Genomic DNA, 9,882 nt, shown 5'->3' on the forward strand with positions numbered 1-9,882 from the left:
TCAGTGGAAAAAAAAAGTTACCCCTCAGGTCATTTTTAAAATCATTCCCCTCTCACCTTAAAACCTGTGCGCTCTAGTTTTGGAGCTCCCCACCCTCGGAAAAGAAGACCTTGGGCTATTTACCCTATCTATGCTCACGATTTTACACACATCTATAAAGGTCATCCCTCAGCCTCCGATGCTCCAAAGAAAAAAAAATGTGCCAGCCTATTCAGTCTCTCTCCCCCCCCCCATAACTCAAACCCTTCAATCCTTGCAATATCCTTTCCTGCATCATCTCAAGTTTAACAACATCTTTCCTATAGCAGGGTAACCAGAACTGTATGCAGTTTTCCAAAAGTGGCCTAACCAATGTCCTGTACAACCACAACATGACCTTCGAACTACATAATGTTCTGACCAATGAGGTAAGAGGACTAAGCACCACCTTCACCACCCTGTCTGTGTGTGACTCCACTCTCAAGGAACAAGTACCTACAAGGCAAGGTCTATGTTATAAAAATGCATATATGTGTGCTTTTTTCATTTTTGTCCAGATACATATGTCTACTTATCAATAGATTTATACTCTCAGCTGAGTGTTTTTGAACAATATGATTGTAGGTGTGTATGATGTATGTGTTTTGAAGAACGTGTAGTGCATGCATATCAATATCTGCATGTGTGTAAAAGTGTGTTACAATGTGCATGTGTGGTCAACGTACAGAAAGTACCTCAAAGCATTGAAGGTATATGAGTTTCACAGGTTTGTCCAAATCCAGTAGCAAGGAGCCCAGTCCAATGGAACAGTGCTCTCTCAATCCAGCATAGAGGCACTAATCACACGAAAACAACCCAGCTCCACTTGACTGGATCCCTGACAAGACTCCTGAGGCTTTATGGACCAGGGCAGGTAATAGCAAATTCACCATAGCTCCAGAAGACCACAGGGTTGACAACATTAGAGAGGGAAAGGGACAAACAAACACAGATGATTTACAGGTCACCATACCACAGACAAGGGGACAGGCTGAGAAGGAGAGTCCTTCATGGTAACCTCAAACAGTGTGGGAATTGAACTCCCGCTGTTAGCACTCGGCTGCATAAACTAGCTATCCAGCCAACTGAGCTAACAGCCCATTCATCAGGGCAACTCTCTCGGGTGGGGGGGTGGGGGCAGCAGATACTCTATAGGGATCGTCTCAAAGAATCCCTGAAGTGAAACATTTGCTAATTTATTGGAGACCCTGGCTGTGATGGACCAAACTGGATAAGGTTTATTCAGGAAGGCACTCAACACGTTGAGACACATTAGGATCTCACAGAAGCTGAACCAGAGGAACTGCACAAACTGGCAAATAGCTCACCTACCCAGGCTTCTCAACACCATCTCTCTGCACATGACACAGGACGCCAATTACAGCTGGACTGCCCGTTCACTGGAGAACCCATTAAGCTGGAGTAGAAACGTCTCATCCTCACGGCTCAGGGTCTGCCTAAGGCAGCAATTTCAAGAGTGATTATGTGTGTGTAAAAAAAAGTGTATGTATGTGAGACAGCACGCATGACAGTGTGTTAATGTAAACCTATGAGAATGTAAATTATTTGTGAATGGGAATATGTATATGGGGGGGGGGGGGGATTGGAGAATGGAGAAAGAAAGAGAGAGAGAGAGAGACAGAGAGCAAGAGAATGTGTATAGAGTAGATGTGTGGGAGAGACAATATTTGTGGGACAGTTGTATAAGATGGTTTGCATACGAGTGAGAGATTGATTGCATATGGGAGAGAGCTTAAGTGTGTGTCGTTAGTTTATGAATACTCGTGGGAGAACATATAACAGAGCGTATGTGAGGGAATGTAGGAAAAAAACGTGTGTGGAAGACTGCGAGTGAACATAAGAGTATATGGGCGAGAGTGGTGTGTGATTGTGGGCATGTGACAGAACACAGTGTACTTGCGCGTACTGGGGGAGTATAAGCCTGCCAGTGTGTCTGTGGGAGACAATTATTTTCCCCATAAGGTTAACGCTAACATTAGGTTTATATCGCTTGTGTGTACATGCTATAAGCAGCGTAACAACTGCCTGGCACAGCATAACTCGGGTATTATTGCAACGAGTAACTGCTTTCAATACAAGGAAATCAGCCTGAAAAGCGGTGTAGTGAAAATATCACCTTTCAATGGATTCAGAAAACTTGTCTTTCTCAAGTGGACAATCTTCACCGAGCTGCTAGTCCAGAGATACCACATAAAACGCCAAACGGACAGAAACCTGCAAGTTTAACCTAATCCAATTCTCCTCGCGTTCTGGCCCATCTCAATGCTAAAACAGGGAAAGCACTCCTGAGAGAGAGGCGAATTCCAGACCTTACCTCGGTTTTGGGAACTGCAGTCCGAGGTGCAACGGTGCGAGTAATTCCTTTTGCGAAACATCGGCGTAAATCCCCGTGCGGACCCTCCGTGCAATCTTACTTTCACTGAGTGAAGGCGTTTTCCATTGACCGCTCTGCAACACAGGCGAGCCGGGCAAAGAGCACAGCTCTCAAAACACATTGGCTACTGCAGCGTTTCCCTCCGGTAAAACTATCTACACGAAGCCACCGTGCACACACAAAAAAAAAGAGTCCCGCATGACTTGGGTTAGATTGTACTGTTAAGCAAGAATAATTACTCCCACCCCCAATAGTACAGATAGCAGTGGCCCATGGGTCTGAACACCGACTCCTTATGGAGCTGTGAAATTTCCCATTTAAATTAATTTGGGCTCTGGTCGAGGTTAACAGAATTACTATGAGGGGTTTGCGTCAGGCAGCGACAGAGGAAGGAAACACGTTCTCTCATTGCAACGAAAACTCACGCATCTGCAGATACTCAGCTGACTTTCCAAAACTACTGCAGTGCAAGTCAGCAGAGATGTTGGCCAAAGTCAGATACAAAAGGTGACACGGGCAGATTTTGTGTTTTTTTTAATATTGCTCTCTCTCATTTGGTGTTAGGATTTTGGTTTAGACCGCCCATCTGCTGTTCATTTAAATCTCCACTGATTTCCACCAAACCTGTCTCTAAGTTTATGACTCGGAGCACTTAACCTAACATCAAAAATCTATCCAACTCAGCTTGAAACCTCCAACTGATCGTATGCACACGCAGGTCGAGGGATTTTCCACCACACTTTATGTAATAGAGAATGAAGGCTTCCTGAAGGGAAGTTTTAAGATTACATTCTGACTCAGAATGTTCCTCACCCCAGTGACTTGAGCAAATGAGCTAGTGTGATACCGTGCCGACACAGGAGAGCCGCATTACTGTAGGCAACCACCTTCAGATGCCTCATTGATTTGCATGAAATACTCAAAGAAAAGCAAATGAGCTCGCTCTGGCTAATATTCGTTTCCCAGTCAGCTTTGCTGAAAAGGATCATTCTATCGCTGTTGTTTCTGGGAGTTTGCTATGCACAAATTGCCCATTGCGTCTCTAAATTAAAACAGTAACCACAATTCAGAAGGAAGTACTACACCATTGGCTGTGAAGCTCTTTGGGACATGAAATGCACAATTTAAATTCCTCAATTACTTGTAGTAAATCCTCTCTTTGATTAATTTTGCTTGCATGAAATCTGACCTTTAATAAGTGTAAGATTTGGCTCTTTAGAAACAGAATTCCTCACGACTTCCTCCCTCTTGACTTTTACAAGTAATATCCATCCTTTTTAATCAACTGATTAAAATTTCTTGTTTATGCGTTTTTTTTGGATGGGTTGGAATAATGAGAACAACCCTGAATGATCTACAAAACACTGACTTTGCGTTCCTTTTCATCAATTTGTTTAATTGCATTCATCAGTAGAATGTGTTCGTAGACTAAATGATGCTACGCGCCATTGCCTTGAGAATTCCTAAACTCCTCAAATAGAGTTCAATTTATTTTAGAGTGACAAACAGAGGACGAGTTTACCAAATAACTTTAAAGGTTGTACATTTACTTTACAGTGGTATCCAGACAGGCTCCAATGCTTGAGTTCACTTCAGATTTGACTGCCCTTCATTCATTTTAGGTCTTTGTCCTGTTCTGGCTTCTTGCCTTTTCTCCTTTCCTCCTATAGTTCACCATGCTGACATAACTCAGCATTTCCTGGGGCAACAAGGTGGCTCAGTGGTCAGCACTGCTGCTTCACCGTGCAGGGGCCTGGGTTCAATTCCACCTTTGGGTGACTGTAAGTGTGGGTTTTGCGTGTCTGCATGGGTGTCTTCTGGCTTTCTCCTAGAATCCAAAGATATATAGGTTCGGTGGATTAACTGTGGGAAATGCAGGGTCTGGGTGGGATGTTCTTTGTTGGGTAGGTGTGGACTCAATGGCCAGCTTCCACATTGTATGCATTCTATGATTCTTCTTCACTCCTTTTGTGTCAGATAGATTGGGCCTGAAGGAATGGAAGCATATCAATTGGAAAAGTTGGAATAATTAGTTTTGGTTTTGATTCCCTGGAGATGTAGGTGCAGTGGTAGTTTAAAAAAAAACACTCACGAGCATCACTGGCTGGCCAGCATTTATTGCCCATCTCCCATTGCCCTTGAGAAGGTGGTGATGAGCTGCCCTCTTGAACCATTGCAGTCCATGTGCTGTATTGGCAGACCCAGAATGCCCTGAGGGGGGAAGTCCCATGATTTTCACCCGGGGACACTAAAGGAACAGCGATACATTTCCAAGTCAGAATGATGATTGTCATGGAAGGGAACTTGCAGGTTATGGTATTCCCATGTGTTTCCTGCCCTTGTCCATCTGGATTGAAGCAGTCATGGATTGTACTGTCTAAGGATATTGGGCAAATTTCTGCTGTACATACTGCTGCCACTGAGCGATGGAGGTGGAGGAAGTGGATACTTTCACCACGCCAGTAATTAGGGTCCCAGGACAATGTTCTAACTTTCAACACAGAGGTTCAAGTCCTGCATGGTAGTTGGTGGAACTTTAGATTCAATTAATGTTGTGGTTCTGTTCGCCGAGCTGGGAATTTGTGTTGTAGACGTTTCGTCACCTGTCTAGGTGACATCCTCAGTGCTTGGGAGCCTCCTGTGAAGCGCTTCTGTGATGTTGCCTCCAGCATTTGTAGTGATTTGTACCTGCCGCTTCCGGTTGTCAGTTCCAGCAGTGCGCTGCAGTGGCCGGTATATTGGGTCCGGGTCGATGTGCTTATTGATTGAATCTGTGGATGAGTGCCACGCTTCTAGGAATTCCCTGGCTAGTCCTAAACTATGAAAGCAACCACCCCAACACACACAAAAGAAGTTGCATCAAGACACTGTTCAAAAGGGCCACAACACACTGCAGCACACCAGAACTGCAAAAAGAGGAAGAAGAACACCTATACAACGTATTTGCCAAAAATGGATACCCCCGCAATTTCATCAACAGATGCCTAAGGGAAAGACAACGGAATGAGGACATGCCACAACCCAAAGGACTAGCCACACTACCATACATCAAAAACATTTCTGAACTGACAGCCAGACTACTGTAACCATGAGGACTCATAACAGCACACAAACCAATAGCCACTCTCAGACAACAACTCACCAGGACGAAGGACCCGATATCCAACATGAGCAAAACCAATGTAGTGTACAAAATCCCATGCAAGGACTGCACCAAACACTACAAAGGACAAACAGGAAGACGGCTAACGGTCTGCATGCATGAACACCAACTAGTCACGAAACAACACGACCAGCTATCCTTAGTAGCCACACATGCAGATGACAAGCAACATGAGTTCGACTGGGACAACACTACTATTATAGGATAAGCCAAACAGAGAACAGCCAGGGAATTCCTAGAGGCATGGCATTCATCCACAGATTCAATCAATAAGCACATTGACCTGGACCCAATATACCGGCCACTGCAGTGGACAGCTGGAACTGACAACCGGAAGCGGCAGAGACAAACCACTACAAATGCCGGAGGAAACATCACAGAAGCGCTACACAGGAGGCTCCCAAGCACTGAGGATGTCACCTAAACAGGGGACGAAACGTCTGCAACACAAATTCCCAGCTCGGCCAACAGAACCACAACAACGAGCACCCGGGCTACAAATCTTCTCCCAAGCTTTGAGATTCACTTAATGAATCAGGAATATAGTACTGTAACTACTGGACATCTGCCTACAAACAGAAAATGCTGAGAGAAACTCAGCAGGTCTGGCAGCATCTGTGTAGAAAGTGAAACAGAGTTAATGTTTTGAGTCTGAAATGACTTCTTCAGAACTGTAAAGGTTGGAAAGTGGTGTTTTTTAATTCTGTAGATGGAGGGGAAGAGAAGAGAGTGGAACAGATTGTGAGAATGTCCAGAGCAAAGGACATAGGAGTTGCTAATGGTAATGAATCAGAGATACAGCTATAAAATGAGTGTAAATGAGAGACACGAAAAGGAGAATATTAGGCTGCTGTGCAGAGAGAAACGTCAAACAAGACCTGGCTGTGGGAAAGGGGAAATGTAAGTAAAACAGAAGTGATGCTCTGAAGTTATTTAGGCACTAGCTCCTCCTTACAGAATACAACCTACTATTTTCCCACTACTTTCAGTTCTGGATAAGTCATATTGGATTCAAAATACTAATTATTTCTCTGCACAGATGCTGCAACACTGGCTGAGTTTCTCCAGCACTTTGTTTTCTTTCCAGATTTTATGATGCCTTCAGGGCTGAAATTGGTGGATGTGGTTGGTTTGGCCTACACTTGACTCTAATCCCACATTACATATCATTCATGAAGGGATTGAACATGATATGATGGGAAGTCTTGTGTATCCCTTTGACTCTGTAACCTGGATTGGTAAAAGCAGCAGACCTTTCTGTGGGTGTTATTGGATGAGAGGTAGGGAACTGCGAATCAAAAACTAATACACCGCCCAATTTAAAACAAATTTTTTTTTTCAACAATGAGAACACCTAGAGGCAAAACAAACATGTTCCATACTTTCATATATAATCAGCAGATGTGGACAATTGTTTGCAAAGTGAGCTAATAGTCCAGCAACATCTTGATGTGGAAAGATAACAAATGGGAGAAATGCGTTGCCAATGTGACTAACTCATGACACAATTGATTTAATTTGGTGGAGAAAACATTTAGGGATGACCCAAAGAATACTTGGTATCTAAAAGAACAAATACGTTTCAATGTTGAGGACAAGTTACATGACTATATATTCTTGCCCAGTGTATATTTAATTGTTAACATGTGAATAGACAAGAGCACTTGGCATATGAATATGTGTTCTGAAGAATGGTCACTGGACCCAAAACGTTAACTCTGCTTTAAGACCATAAGATATAAGAGCAGAAATTAGGCTGTTCAGCCCATCGAGTCTGCTCCATCATTCAATCATGACTGATAGGTTTTTCAAACCAATTTTCCTGCTTTCTCCTCATAACCTTTGGCAATCAAGAACCTATCTATCTCTGTTTTAAATCTACTCAATGACTTGGCCTCCACAGCCTTCTGTGGCAATGAATTCCACAGATTCACCACTCTCTGGCTGAAGAGGTTTCTTCACATCTCCATTCTAAAAAGTCTTCCCTTTACACTAAGGCTGTGTCCTCAGGTCTTTGCCTCTCCTGCCAATGGAAAAGTCTTCCCTATGTCCACTCTGTCCAGGCTGTTCAGTATTCTGTAAGTTTCAATCATATCCCCCCCTCATCCTTCTAAACACCATCAAATACAGTCCCAGAGTCCTCAAATGTTCCTCATATGTTAAGCCTTTCATTTTGTGTGTGTGTGTGTGTGTGAGAGAGAGAGCGCGCGCGTGTACGTGGCAGCATTTGTGTGCACAGCAAGATCCCACAATGCATCTAATTAACAGCCAAACTGACACTTCCTGACTGTTGAGAAGAAAATAGAATCATTGACTAGAAACCTTAGTTCTGTTTTCCTTTCAACAGCTACTGTCCAATCTGCTGAGGAATGCTAGTGTTTTCAAAGCCTGAGAAAGTTTGCTGACCGTGATGCCTCATCCTTCTGAACCAATTCTGCCTCAGTCTGGTCTCGCCCAAACTCTTTGGCCTTTATGATTTTGCTTCTGGTCAAAACAATGGGACTGAAAAAAGTCTTCCTCTGCAACAAGACAATTTCTAGTCATATACATCTCCTTTTCCTCTGTACAATAGTCTTTCTGCCCCCCTCCCCTCCAATCATTTACCTTCTCTGTTTTGGAGGAAATACTCCTTTAACTTGTCATTGATGTCACCTCTGGCCTTTCAGTGCCCGTAGTCTCAGTCTAAGACAAACCAGGACGAGACTTATACAGCCAGTAGTAGGGCTTTGGATAATGTTGTTGAACAGAGGTGCATAGTTCTTTAAAAATTGTATCGCAGGTTGACAGGTTTGCCTTCATTGACAAGAGTATTGAGTATTGAGTATAGGAGTTGGGTTGTCATGTTGCAGTTGTACAGGATATTGATGAGGCTTCATTTGGAGTACTGTATACAGTGTCCAGAGATGTAGAGGAAAGGATTGCAAAGGTGATTCTGGATAGGAGCGAGAGTAACAGGGCGGTTGTTATGGGGGCCTTTAACTTTCCAAATATTGACTGGGAATGCTATAGTTCAAGTACTTGAGACTGGTCAGTTTTTGTCCAATGTGTACAGGAGGGTGTCCTGACACAATATGTAGACAGGCCAACAAGAGGCAAAGCCATATTGGATTTGGTACTGGGAACTGATCAGGTGTACCCGAGAAGCCTGTGGGAAGCTAGAGAAGTGATTGCTGGGCCTCTTGCTGAGATATTTATATCATCGATAGTCACAGGTGAGGTGCCAGAAGACTGGAGGTTGGCAAACGTGGTGCCACTGTTTAAGAAGGGAGGTAAAGACAAGCCAGAGAATTATAGACTGGTGAGCCTGACCTCAGTGGTGGGCAAGTTGTTGGAGGGAATCCTGAGGGACAGGATGCACATGTATTTGGAAAGGCAAGGACAGATTTGGGATAGTCAACATGGCTTTGTGCGTGGGAAATCATGTCTCACAAACTTGATTGAGTTTTTTGAAGAAGTAACAAAGAAGATTGATGAGGGCAGAACAGTAGATGTGATCTATATGGACTTCAGTAAGGTGTTCAACAAGGTTCCCCATGGGAGACTGATTAGCAAGGTTAGATCTCATGTAATACAGGGAGAACTAGCCATTTGGATACAGAACTGGCTCAAAAGTAAAAGACAGAGGGTGGTGGTGGAGGGTTGTTTTATAGACTGGAGGCCTGTGACCAGTGGAGTGCTGGAAGGATCAATGCTGGGCCCACTACTTTTCATCATAAGTATAAGAGGTACAGTTAGTAAGTTTGCAGTTAACACCAAAATTGGAGGTGTAGTGGACAGTTAAGAGGGTTACCTCAGATTACAACAGGATCTGGACCAGATGGGCCAATGGGCTGAGAAGTGGCAGATGGAGTTTAATTCGGATAAATACGAGGTGCTGCATTTTGGGAAAGCAAATCTTAGCAGGACTTATACACTTAATGGTGAGGTCCTAGGGAGTGTTGCTGAACAAAGAGACCTTGGAGTGCAGGTTCATAGCTCCTTGAAAGTGGAGTCGCAGGATAGTGAAGAAGGCGTTTAGTATGCTTTCCTTTATTGGTCAGAGCATCAGAGCATTGAGTACAGGAGTTGGGAGGTCATGTTGCAGCTGTGCAGGACATTGGTTAGGCCACTTTTGGAATATTGCGTGCTATTCTGGTCTTCTTCCTATTGGAAAGGTGTTGTGAAACTTGAAAGGGTTCAGAAAAGATTTATAAGGATGCTGCCAGGGTTGGAGGATCTGAGCTACAGAGAGAGGCTGAACAGGCTGGGACTGTTTTCCCTGGAGTGTTGGAGGCTGAGGGGTGACCTTATAGAGGTTTACAAAATT

At 43.8% G+C, this 9,882-nt stretch overlaps 1 protein-coding gene across 1 annotated transcript in view; it reads right to left on the minus strand.

Moving 5' to 3' along the window:
* LOC140483226 (synapse differentiation-inducing gene protein 1-like) overlaps positions 1-2,823 on the minus strand; it is a 72,251-nt gene extending 69,428 nt beyond the window's left edge. The window contains exon 1 of the mRNA XM_072581309.1: positions 2,354-2,823. The gene's annotated coding sequence lies outside the window, so the exon portion shown is untranslated. The remainder of the gene's footprint in view (positions 1-2,353) is intronic.
* Between the last annotated feature and the right edge of the window lie 7,059 nt (positions 2,824-9,882).

This window comes from Chiloscyllium punctatum, chromosome 11 (genome assembly GCF_047496795.1).
Source record: "Chiloscyllium punctatum isolate Juve2018m chromosome 11, sChiPun1.3, whole genome shotgun sequence".
NCBI lineage: Eukaryota > Metazoa > Chordata > Chondrichthyes > Orectolobiformes > Hemiscylliidae > Chiloscyllium > Chiloscyllium punctatum.